The following is a 12,777-nucleotide window of genomic DNA, read 5'->3' on the forward strand; positions in this document are numbered from 1 at the left end:
CATAAAGAACCATTCTGGGGGCTGGCCACCCCCCCCTCCCGAAGAATGACCCAGTAGAACCACTCAATGGCGAATGCCCCATTGGACTTTCTGGGAGCAGGACACAAATATTTTTTGTCCACGTCCCCTGAGTTCAGGGATTATTCTTAGAGCATATAGCATGCATTTCCATTTCCCTGCACCGAATTCTTCTCTGAAACTTTCAAGTGGGCGTTTTCAAGATGAGAAATGACACTCTTGAGAAAAAGGTTTTCCTAACAGTTGTGGGCTCCCTGGAGACTCCTGATCTGTTCCCGGCAGCTGGTCTGCCTATGTAGCCACAGGGACGCGTCCGCTACCCGCCTTGGAGTTCGTCTGCTGCGGACGTCCAGAGAATTTTCATTGTCGCAACAGCTAAATCACAGCCAGATGCTGTGAAAGGCTTCGAGTGTTTTTAGTACACTCTCACAGATACTGTCGTGTCAATAGTCTTGCTACTTCCTCTCAGGACCACAAAACTCAAGATCGAGGCTCCTTTTGCGTTTCTGACTTTACACTTCACATGATACAGGGAGCCCTCCGAGCCAGCAGACGCGGTGCTGACCGAGAAAATACGGGAAGGATTCCAACTCCAGAGTGATGACACGTCTTCCATGCAGAAACCATCTCAGATGTTTGGGGAGCTTTTGCTAATACTTCTCCAGGAAAAAAAAAAAGTGAATTTTTAGATGACAATGGCTAAATGTTTCCCGAAGCATCTTCCGCTGTCCACGCTGCGTGGCGGGAAGGGCACCTGGGTGTGAGGGCATGCATGTGTGTAGTGTGCGTGTTGCGGATGCCCAGAAGGATGTGGCCGCTGAGGAAACTCTGCCCATCAACACACAAAAGGACACAGGTGTTCTTCTAAGATAGGGAGGACCACAGAGAGGACGGAGCCCGAGCCAACACCTCTAGTCCAGGACTGTCTGAGGGACTGCGGCTTCTCCGTAGGCAGACGTGGAGGGACGTTTCCAGCATGACTCTCCTCTCTTAAAATGAACGGAAACAAAAGAAACACAAAGGCAAGCAAGTGGGCACATTACTGGCTTACCAAAAAAGCCAGGGTTTTTAATAAGGAAATGGTTTCAGCAGCCAACCAAATGCTCACGTGGGAGGAGAGAGGAGCCAAGAGAAGATGGGGCCACCATGCTGGGGAGAATGTCCTCTAGCCACGCCGCCTGGGATCTGACGCTCACCGCTGCTTTGACCGAAGTCTGTTGCTGTGCTGAGGCTTACGGAATCAAGACGTGATCGCAAACAGCCTTTCCCCACAAACTGCGAAGTCTTCAGCCAAACCAGAAAGGAGTATAAACAGTCAATAACTCATTTGCCATGCCTTTGCTCAAGGAACCGTCGGAACTGGACTTATCATTTCCACTGGAATGTTTTCAGCAACTCTGCTCTGCTAAGGGGTCAGGGTGAAGGGGGAACTCCACCGATTATGTGCGTGCAACTGATTTTTTCCCTTGTTATGTAAGCGTAATTTGATCAGGGTGCCTCTAGAGCTCAGCCCATTTCCTGGGACCCATCTTGGGGCTCTCAGCTTGGGGGAAAGACGTTGGCTACCACTTCGAACCAAAGTGGTGAATATGATTCAGACTGAGTCATAAAAAAAGGGCCCAAGTTTAATAAAGGTGAGCCGTAGCAAGGCATTTACCATTGGTTCTTTGCACACACAAAGAGGCAACTCAATCATCAAAAATATCCAAGTGATTAGAGTTTTATTTTTCTTTTGTTGGTGGTTCATTGACTGGAATCTTAGAAACCACGTAAAAGAACAGAATTGAAACTTCTGCACGATGACTGTTCTGCTGTTGGGCACTGCGACAATTTCTATCCTCAAGGGAGATTTGGTTTCTGTAGATATTTGAGTATGTCTGCAAGAAAACACAATTTCAATGAGTGGAAATCTTTTTTACCAGTAGTTGTAAAGTGGATCTAGACCAGAGATTGGCAAACTTTTTTTGAGAAGCACATATTCTTAGCTTTTTGAGTCACTGGGTGTTTGTTGCAACAGCTCAACTCTCCTGGAATATAAACACAGTCACAGGTAATATGCAAATAAGTGGGTGAGGCTGCATGTCAATAAAACTTTATTTGTACAAACAAGTGAAGGGCCGGATAAGACCGATGAGCCTTAATTTCCTTCCCCTGACTAGGTTCTGATTCCTTGAATCCAACGGTCTGAAAACTAAAAGATGAGTTATCTACCTCCCTTATTCTGATCAATAATGGCAGCTGGAAAAATACAAACACAAAACACACCTCCCTTTCACGAATGCAATAATGGGAGACCAGCAGTCTGGTTTATAGAAATCATGGGGATCCTCAAGGTGCACCTCATGGCCTTTTGTCTTCCTAGGAGTTGCACGGGTTCTGTGCCCACTTCTGCTCACACAATTTTGGAACCATAAAGATGCTTACAGGTTCCTTGTGTCTTTAAAAACATGATTCCCTTAAACTTGGTGGGCTTCTGGTCAATGTACCTGTAGTTGGTCTGTACTGCAGTCAAATACACAAAATTCTTCCCTAGAAAATGTTTATAAGCCTGCTTGTGTTACTTTCACAAACATGGCACCTCACTCAGCCCAACACTTATTAGCAGAAAGTTGGGGAGGTCAGTAGCCCAGGCTCGGTGGGACTGGGTCCTCTGTTCAGAATCCCACCAGGCTGAAATCAAGCTTCTCATCTGAAGCTCGGGGGCCTCCTCCAAGTCCACGGGGTTGTGGGAAGAATTCATCTCCACGCATGGTAGGTTGGAGGTGTCTGTTTCCTTGCTGGTGGTCAGAGATTCTCTAGGTTAAGGTCAACTGACTTGGGGCAATAATGACATCTGCAAAGTTCTTCACGGCAGCGCCTCGATTGGAGAGTGGCTGAATCATGGGGAGAAGGTGCCTGTCCCGTCGGAAGCAGGGATCAGAGGGACATTTAAGGGTTCTTCCTAGCACTGTGCTCTATTTCTTTTGTTTCATTGTCCGTGTGCGTCTTTCCCTTAACTGGATGATGTGTGAGCGTGTAGGCTTGGGTGGGAAGGAAGCACACTTGACAGGATCTGGTTCACTGATCACTATTCATGGGATTTTCCTGCACAACTCCTGAGGATGTGACAATCTCCCGATGCTTAAAGCCTCTGCATGAGGTTGGAGGTGATGGTAAGCAGCCTGATTTATTTTTTGTCTTGTAACAAAACATTGGTATCTGGAATATCTGCAAATGGCCACTGACGTGTTGCAAATGGCCGATGTATGATGCCGCAGAGTTGCACGTGGCTACAAGAGGCATCCAANATGTCTTGTAACAAAACATTGGTATCTGGAATATCTGCAAATAGCCACTGACGTGTTGCAAATGGCCGATGTATGATGCCGCAGAGTTGCACGTGGCTACAAGAGGCATCCAAGAGCCAGGGAGAATGGTGGACTGTAATCTGACAAAGTACGAGCACCTGATTGATATCATCTCACTTCCACATGGCAACCAGCCTCTAACTGTCCCCCACATGCCAGGTTTGGGTGCTGTATCAGAGAATATCCGTCACATCAGAGAATATCCAAAAAGTCCGAAAGATACATCCTGTCTGAGGATGAATCTTCTTTCATGTCCTTCAACCCAAACAGCATATTGACCACAGATCGATGTCAAAGCAGATACGCAAACACCGTTCTCTTGAATTAAGCCAGACAATTGCAAACAACGTAAAACGTTGCTACTCTGGGGCGCCTGAGTGGCTCAGTTGTTAAGCGTCTGTCTTTGGCTCAGGGCGTGATCCCTGAGTTCTGGGATCGAGCCCCACATCAGGCTCCTCCGCTATGAGCCTGCTTCTTCCTCTCCCACTCCCCCTGCTTGTGTTCCCTCTCTCACTGCCTGTCTCTCTCTCTGCCAAATAAATAAATAAAATCTTTTTAAAAAAACCAAAACATTGCTACTCCGCTCACTAATTTTTTCCCCATTTTGGAACAACATCATTATTTTTCATTAAAATAGTATTATTTTGTAATACACATGATAGATTTTTTTATTACTTTAAAATGAAGTAATGTGTTTTTCATTTCTCAGTTTTAATGGCTAATATGATAAAGAGTGACAGATATAATGCCCATCAACAAAAGCTCTTGAGGGTCCTTGATAAACGTTAATAATGTAAAGAGTTTCTGAGACCAAAAACTTTGGGTATTTGTGGTTCTCGACATGGAAGCTAGGAAGTTAGAGGTTGTTTCGTATTTGGTTTAAAGCACAGAGGGAAAGTCTCATATGCGTGTATATTCAAACATTCATATATATACTCATGAGTATGGATACACATATGAACATGGACATATATGTAGAGATGTGTTTTATGTCTGCAAAATATCTATGAATATATGTTTATTTACTGTTGACCCAGGGGTAGTTAGTTGAACTTGTGTGTGTTGACAGCATGGTGTAGACGGAAAATAAGGAGTTAGAACCAACCAGAGCTTGCAAAGAAGTTTCGAAGCCTCGGAACGCTCCACAGTCATCCTCTAGAACGGTGAAAAGCTCCCACCTCTCGAGCTGAATGGTGGGCACAGGAGTGTTGGAAATCTTCTTTGTGGCCTCTCTAAAGTCTGTTTGCAACATTTAACGGCCAAGAGAGCTCTGTCAAATGATAAAGAAAGGGTTGGCAGAAGAATTGGAAAAACATCGTAGAGTATCACAATTTGTTTGCTCCTGGTCCTGGAGGCTGGGAGTCTGAGATCCGGGCGGGGCTGAGGCTGGGAGTCCAAGATCCAGGCGGGGCTGAGGCTGGGAGTCCAAGATCCAGGCAGGGCAGAGGCTGGTTCCTCCTGAGGCCTCTCTCCTTGGCGTATGTAGACCCTGTGTTCTCCATGTGTCCTCACATGGCCGTCCCTCTGTGTTTGTCTGTGTCCTCGTCCCCTTTTCTTATAAGGACCTCAGTCCTACGGGATCGGGACTTACCCTGCTGAGCTCATTTTACCTTAATCCCCTCTTTAAAGACCGCATATCCCAGTACAGTCCCATTCTGAGGTCCTAGGCATTGGGATTTCAACATAGGAATTTGGGAAGACAGTTTAGTGCCTAACAATCACAAAATTCAAGGAGCAGGAGCGTTTCAAGAAGCTCTCCACTGCCGCTGCGAGATCTGCAAGAACAGGAGCAGAAAGGCTCCTGGTCTCCGCAAATGTCTGGGGACGGGAAAGGTTCAGTGCCACCATTCTGGTGGTCAGTGGCGATGGGAATGAGCTTAGTCAAGGTGAGTGACAAAGTGCATGAACAGAAACAGACAGAAGGGGATGGAGAGGGTCCAGGTGAGCAAGTCCAGTCCACGCACCTGGTACACCGCATGGGGGGTGGGGGGTCTCTCCCCGGGGGCATGCCCACGCATCTGGGCTTGGGAATCCGTCCCGGCCGTGGCACAAAGAATGCCCTGTGTCTCGGACGGTCCTCGTCCACATCCAAGCTGTGAAAGCACGGACTAGTGCCCCGGGAGCTGCGGCTGGCAAGCGTTCTCGACGGCTCCTCCCTCAAATGGGGAGGCTCTCAGCTCTAATTGCGACCCAAACACATTTGGCCGTGGGAGGCATGCACGGTACCGTTTAATGTACTGATGATTGTGTCCAGGGCTGAGGTCAGGGATGATTTATCGCTTATGCTTGGCAGCAAACTTTAGGAGCTTTGAGTCTCTTGTTTACATGCTTTCGAGCTTGTGTGATAGCACGGCATCGCGGGGCTCTGGACGGAGACCTTCTGGCTCTCCCCTCTGCCTATTTTCACAACAGAGATCAGATTTTAAGGCTAAGAGGAATCTTGAGGGGTCACGCAGAGAAAGCAATCGCAGACGTGTTCTGCTGCCCGGAACTCTGCAGCACCTGTGATTTTTGAAGGGAGGGAGGTGCTTCTCACAGTTTTTACGACCCATGCCCCCTCAGGAGCCTCTAGCATAATGTGTTCCAGAAAGGCTGTAACCTTCCCCGACCTTGCACTCCCTCCCTAACACAGCTGATCAACACAAACGGGGCGTGTGCGTGTCCTCTGGCTGCCGTCACGGAACCATACGCTGCGTTGTTGCAGACGGCGCAAACGTCCTGTCACGGCTCCGGAGGGCTGGGTCTTTGTGGAGGCTGGAGGGGAGGGTTTGCTCTGTGCCCCTCTCCAGCATCTGGGGCTGCAGACGATCCTTCACATGCCTTAGGTTGTAAACAGGTCACCCCCATGCCTGCATCCACTGTCATGCGACCTGGGTCTTCTTGACATTTTTACGGACACCCGTCCTTAATTTTAGAGTTCGCCCCATTCCAATGCAATAGGACTTGGATCCTGTAAACTAATGCAATGTGCAAAGACCGTATTTCCGAAGGCACTCGCATTCTGAGGTTCCTAAGTGGACATGAAATTGGGGGAGACGTTATCCAACCAGCACGCTGGCTTCCTTCCCTCCGTTCACTTGGACAGAAGATGCGGTCCTTGTGTTTCTCCCTGTCCTCATCCTCACACAGAAAAATAAATGTTTCTTTTGAATTGGAAGACCCGTGTGCCAAGTCCCAGCCCGAGGGATGGGAGGGGGGCCACATGACTTCTCACGATGCGGGTCACGGAGAGCTCTCCCAAAATACACGATTGCATTTCCAAATGAGATTTGTGGAAACATGACGGTGGTGTTGATGGGTCCTGGCCGGTATTTACAGACATTCACTCACAAAGAAAACCTGAAACCTTTTCTGTTGTCTCCCCCTGCACTTGGTAAAGACGGTCTTAAGCACGGCCATCTTTGTGTGATCTGTATGCATAAGGCACTGATTTTCACGAATCCTACAATTTAAGGATGCCCAAAGGACAATTTATGTATCCAGGCTTCCTAGCTGTTTTGCTGGGCTCTCTCTGGCTGCAGAGTGGGCCTCGAAGGCAAGCCACGTGTCCACTCACGTAAGCACTTCAATGCCACAGTGAAGAGGTCTCTGGGTGCACGAAATTTTCGCGGACGGTTAATTGATTCATAATGCCAATAACATGTCATTGGTCAATCGTCAGTAAGTTATGGACACTTTATCGGGACGGTATGAGGTCAGGAGGTAGGTACACAGAGAGCGTGGAGAGCCTCCCTGTTACGTGACAAGGGACAGACCGCCGTAGAGCTGGACACCGTGAGAGGAGCTCATTCAGGAGTGAAGGGACACCTAGCACACTGGTGGCTTCCGCTCTGGCTAGCGACTTACGGCTTGCCCGGGGGCGTTCCACAAGAGCTCAAGAGGGCTGCGCTGGGCGGCCTCAAACGAGGCGGCGGGCAGAAGGGACACTCAGTCGGACCCAGGAGTCTGAAGAAGGACCCAAGTCTCTGAAGAGCTGGGTCTCATTCCACACAGCTCAGGGTGGAGGACAGAGACAGAGGAACAGAGATCCGAGAGATGGACAGATCCAAGAACACAACCAGGGAGTGCCCAGGAAGGGCTCTTGAATGTGATGGGACGGTGTTAACTAAGAGTGTGGAATGGGCTGGTTGACCTCTTCGAGCGTCTTCTGGCTGCTGTGTAGACAGCAGATTAGGGAGAGCAATCATGGCTTATCACGGGGATGCGGGTTAGAGAAAAACACGGATTTGAGAAGTGGCTTTATTGGAGATGAAGAGCACAGACAGGTTCCAAAGAGCTATGGGAGGTACAGCTGTCATCCTCAGAACTGGGTGTTTCTCTAGGACAGAAGGAGGAAAGAACACGTCGGGAATGGGTTGTGTCCTTGAAAAAGTGGGTCAATGGTGATGTCTTGTGGGCTACGGCAGGAAAGAAGCCAGCCAAGAATGGGTCTCAGGTTTTGAGCAACTGAGTCAGGGTCATGCGCACTACTCACATATACTGGACCGAGGGCAGAGAGGGTATAACGAGGCATGACCACGAATTCCTCTTCAGACATGAGATGTTTAAGATGGGACCATGTGTCCATGCATGGAGAGTGAGGGGGTATCACAGATTTCGTACATGGTGTTGGCTTCAGGAACAAATATGTGAGAACCAAGTGTATGTAAATAACACTCAGAAACCAGAATGGGTCCTAAATTCTGCAAATAATGCTCAGAAACCAGAGTGGCTTCTAAATATGGTGAGGACGATGCCTCCTCTTTGAGCAACATTTATGTTCCAGAATATAATAGCTCTCAATCTCTGTGGGTATTGTCCATTGATATTCATAGATGGCCCTTCCAAGAGACTGAATGTCATACGTGTGCATTTGCAAAGTGCCTTCTAGGATTGAAAGTCTTGTTGGCACCCCATATAAATGCGTTCTGCCCGTTGAGGGTTCGTCTTTGCTGGAACGGTTCCTGTGTCGCTGAGAGTCTTGGTTTTAGAAGCAGTGGCTCAACAGTGTTCGCAAGGAACTGTCTTACCTGCAGCAGGTGGAAATCAAACCATCTACCGCCGTGTTGGGTGTTGGGGATACCTGGATGGGCTAGATCTTCCGAGGGAGATAGTCGGAGATCTTGCTGTCTGTCTGGCCTCCCCATGGCGGAAATGGTCGCGTAGGCTGCGAGAATCTAGCCCATTCACTAGGTCTAGGGTTCAAGGAGAAGACCAACTGGTCGGTGTTCTTCTCCTTTTGTTAAAAATTCAATTCCTCTGTGGAATCTTCTTGCCAGGTTTTACATGGGAAGTCTCGTTACTGAAATTCAACACTGAGGAGTGAGGTGGGCTGGGTCCTCCCACGGTGTATACCACCGCAGGATTATTCACAAGGATAGCACTCTGCCCGTGTACCAGGAACACAGATCGTCAGGAGACAGATGTAAAGGGAGGAAGAAGCATCCCGCAGAGCTCACGGCTGCAAGGCGGAGCCCCTCCAAATGCCGTGGCTGCAACAGGGCAGCTGGACGGGCATCTTTCCCCAGTGATGAGCATGGCGGACTCATGAGTTTTCCGCAGTTACCGGCATTTTTAGGTGACACGGTGCTTATCTGTTCTTGATGTCTGTCTGTCTCTATTGCTTCTGATCCTTCGCTGAATTTGTGTTTGGGCAGAACAAATGCCATCGCGAGATGACTGTGGACTATGACTACAGTGCACGTCGTCCAGCAAACGAGGCCGGCTTGACACTTACGGCATTGCAAGATGCAGGTGTATGTATGCACACATACACGCACATACACACACACACATATATGTAGACATTGTGATGGTGAATTTTGTGTGTCTACATGACTGGGCTACGGGGTGCCCAGTTATTTGTTAACACCATAATTCTGGGTGTTTCTGTGACAGCGTTTCTGGGTGACATCAGCATTTGAACGGGTCGGCTCACTAAAGCAGAATAGCCTACCCCAGGTTGGGTGGGCCTCGTCCAATCAGTTGAAGACCTGAGTAGCACAAACGACTGGACCTCCCATGAATAAGAAGGAACTTTTCTCTGTCTGACCATCTTTGATCAAGAAAGGATGCTGTATTTGGTCAAATGCTTTTTGTGCATCAACTGAGAGGATCATATGGTTCTTGTCCTTTCTTTTGTTAATCAATGTGTAACAGCATTGATTGATGTTTGGACGTTGAACCCCCCATGCAGCCCAGGAATAAATCCCACTTGGTCATGGTGAATAATCCTTTTAATGCACTGTTGGGTCCTATTGGCTAATATATGACTAAGACATATACACATATGTTTGTGTGTGAGTGTATACACACCTATATATTACATATAGGAGTACACACATATGTTCATATGTATAATATACAATATATTTTATATAGTATATGTACACAGTTATATGTGACATATATGTGTGTGTCTCTATGTATTACATAAACATGTCTTATCTGAATTATATACATTATCATACATAATATATTAATGTATATAATATATTATTACATTATAGATAAGACACAAGTATGTCTACTTTTGAGTCTTATTCATTGACAGCACACTGTCTGGCCCTCTGTACTTTTTTCTGCCAACACCGAATTTCTAAGATTTCGAGATTTCTAGGAATTTCTAAGAAACATATATGTGATAGATATGTGTCTGCTTAAGTTACATTCACATGTCTTATTTAGGTTATATATTATCATCCATAATATGACATTATCACATATTATTATAGTTTATATATTAATGTGTCATATGTTATTATATATAAATTACATATATACATCCTTCATATTATATATTATCATACATAACATTGCATTATCATCTGTTACTATATTACTATATTTACATAGTAATATATTATTATATGGCATTATCATATATTATTACGTAATATACTATTATATAAAAATATATAATATATAAATTACATGTCTTATTCATATATATGAATTCATATATATAATATATAATATTGTGTTATCATATATTACTATATTTTATATAGTATACATATTTTATATAGTATATATGATATATAAATTACATATGTCTTACTCATATATATTATACAGAATATTGCATTATATATTATGTTGTTATATTTTATATATTAATAAATATTATATATAAATTACATATACATGCCTTATATATAGCATATATATTATTATATATTATATATTATCATACATATTATATTATATATTATTGGTGATACACATATTTCATATATGTATTTCATATCTATCTTATATATATGAGTATGTTTATTTTAGAGTTTTATTGACAGCACACTGGTCTTCCATGTTTTTCTTCTGTCAACACTGACTTTCTAAGATTCTTATCTACATTATACAAATTATCATGCATAATATTGTATTATCATGTATAGCATATTATTATAGGTAAGACACATACATATAATATGCACACACTTACATATGTCATATACGGATGTTTACTTTTGAGTCTTATTCATTGGCAGCACATTGTCTGCTCTCGTGTATTTTTTTTCTCTGCACACCGCATAGCTGAGATTCACCCACATCGTTCCATACAGATTTAATTTGTTATCTCCACTTTTGCACAACATCACATTGTGCAATTACTTCGCACTTCATATACCCGTCCTCCCGTCGGCACATGGGGGGGTGTGTTTGCAGGTTTATCCCCGGTACAGACATTATTGCTAAGGGCGTGAGTAGACATGCTCACGTACGCAAGAGTTATACCAACCAAGGGAACTGCTGGGTCATGTTCAGCTGTAAAAGATGGTGCCAAATGGATTTCCAAAGAGATGGCACTAATTTGCAGTCCTGGCAGTGAGGGATGGGTGTTCTGATCCCTTTGCGTGCACACCAACAGATGGTCGTACCAGTGGGTAGGGACTACTAATGGATAAAAAAGCAATCGTTGCCCCTTCTCAGCTTGACATTTCACAGCTGGGCTCATGGTGCAATGTGTCCGAGTGGCTGAGTTCTGTTCCAAGGAATGTGAGTGGAAGGGTGTGCACCAGGGAAACCTCCCAGGGCTGGGCATGCACGTGCTGTTTCCCCTCGCAGCTATATGGGGGTGGAGCCACAGCAGCAAACACACCCCCAGCCACAAGCCAAGAACAGTAACAAGCCTAGCTCGGGAGGCAGGTGTGGAGGACGGCAGGGTGCTAATTTGGCGAGGAACCCGCATCTCTCACTCAGCACTTGGGAGAAATCCACTTGAGCAAGGATACCCGCAACAGACGAGTGATTTAAAACAAATAAACCGCGATTGTGTAAAGTCCAACAAATTCTCTGGTATCTTTACCAGCCAGCTGAGTGTTCCTCTAATTAGGACAGCCAGCCTTCTTTCTTATTTTTTTTTAAAGATTTTATTTATTTATTTATTTATTTATTTATTTATTTATTTATTTATGTATTTATTTATTTGAGAGAGCGAGCACGGGGAGAGAATGAGCAAGGGAAGGGGCAGAGGGAGAAGCTGACTCCCCGCTGAGCCAGGAGCCTGACGCGGGACTCGATCCCAGGATGCTGAGATCATAACCTGGGCCAAAGGCAGATGCTTCACCGACTGAGCCCCCCAGGGGCCCAACAGCCAGCTGACTTAGTTTGAGCAATCTTGTGTATCTCAAATGACAGACGGTGTTGGGCACAGCTCTCATGGCTCATTTTTCAAACACGACTGGTCAACGTTTTTTGCTTCTCGGCGTTTCTTGCTGGTTCCTCTGAGAAGCCCAAGTCTTGTGTTTCATTCATCTAGAGGTGGTAACATGATAGCGACAGAACGTAAGAACATGCAGATACATGCTTATACACAGTTGTAGACTTACAACTGTGACACTAGACAGGTGATATGACTATGCATACCTATTTAGATATAGGGCACTCGTAGGGATTCTTCAGAATTTGGTTTTCGTTCATAGCAGGACTTTTTACATTATCTAGTGAGCCGCAAGTTTCGAGGTAGATAGATATGCGTCCTGGAAACAAAGAGAATGTTGCCAGTATTTTATGTGGGTATCATGCATGTGCCTTAGAATCTTATAATCAGAAGAATTCCAGAAATTAAAAATACTTAAACCTCTTTGTAATTGGATGTTCCTCAGAAATATCAGTGTCTAGACTGGTATGGTCAGTCCTACAGAATTTTGTGCAATGATGGGAAAATGTGCCAAGCAATGGGATCCAATATGGTGGTTACTGGGCACTGGAAACGTGGCTCGTAGGACCAAGGAAGTGACTTTAAAACTGTCTTTTATTTTAAAAAATTTCAATTTCAATTTCATTAGCCATGGGGGTCTAGTAGCTACTATGTCAGATAATACATCTCTAGAACCTTCCCATCAACACGTAAAGCACCATCATCAGCAGTAGTGGTTCCCATGTTCTCAATGGAGCCCATTTGCTCTCAGAGGACAGGCTGGGTGCCATG

At 45.3% G+C, this 12,777-nt stretch overlaps 1 long non-coding RNA gene across 4 annotated transcripts in view; it reads right to left on the minus strand.

Annotated features, from left to right (window-relative positions):
• Positions 1-11,815: 11,815 nt before the first annotated feature.
• The window catches only part of LOC109489877, a 37,675-nt gene continuing 36,713 nt past the window's right edge, over positions 11,816-12,777 (minus strand). For all 4 annotated transcript variants that reach the window (XR_002143032.2, XR_004622318.1, XR_004622317.1 and 1 more), the window contains 2 exons: positions 12,213-12,325; positions 11,816-12,101 (listed from right to left, as the gene is read on the minus strand). This is a non-coding gene — a long non-coding RNA (uncharacterized LOC109489877). The remainder of the gene's footprint in view (positions 12,102-12,212; positions 12,326-12,777) is intronic.

Source organism: Ailuropoda melanoleuca, chromosome X, assembly GCF_002007445.2.
Source record: "Ailuropoda melanoleuca isolate Jingjing chromosome X, ASM200744v2, whole genome shotgun sequence".
In the NCBI taxonomy this organism is placed as follows: Eukaryota; Metazoa; Chordata; class Mammalia; order Carnivora; family Ursidae; genus Ailuropoda; species Ailuropoda melanoleuca.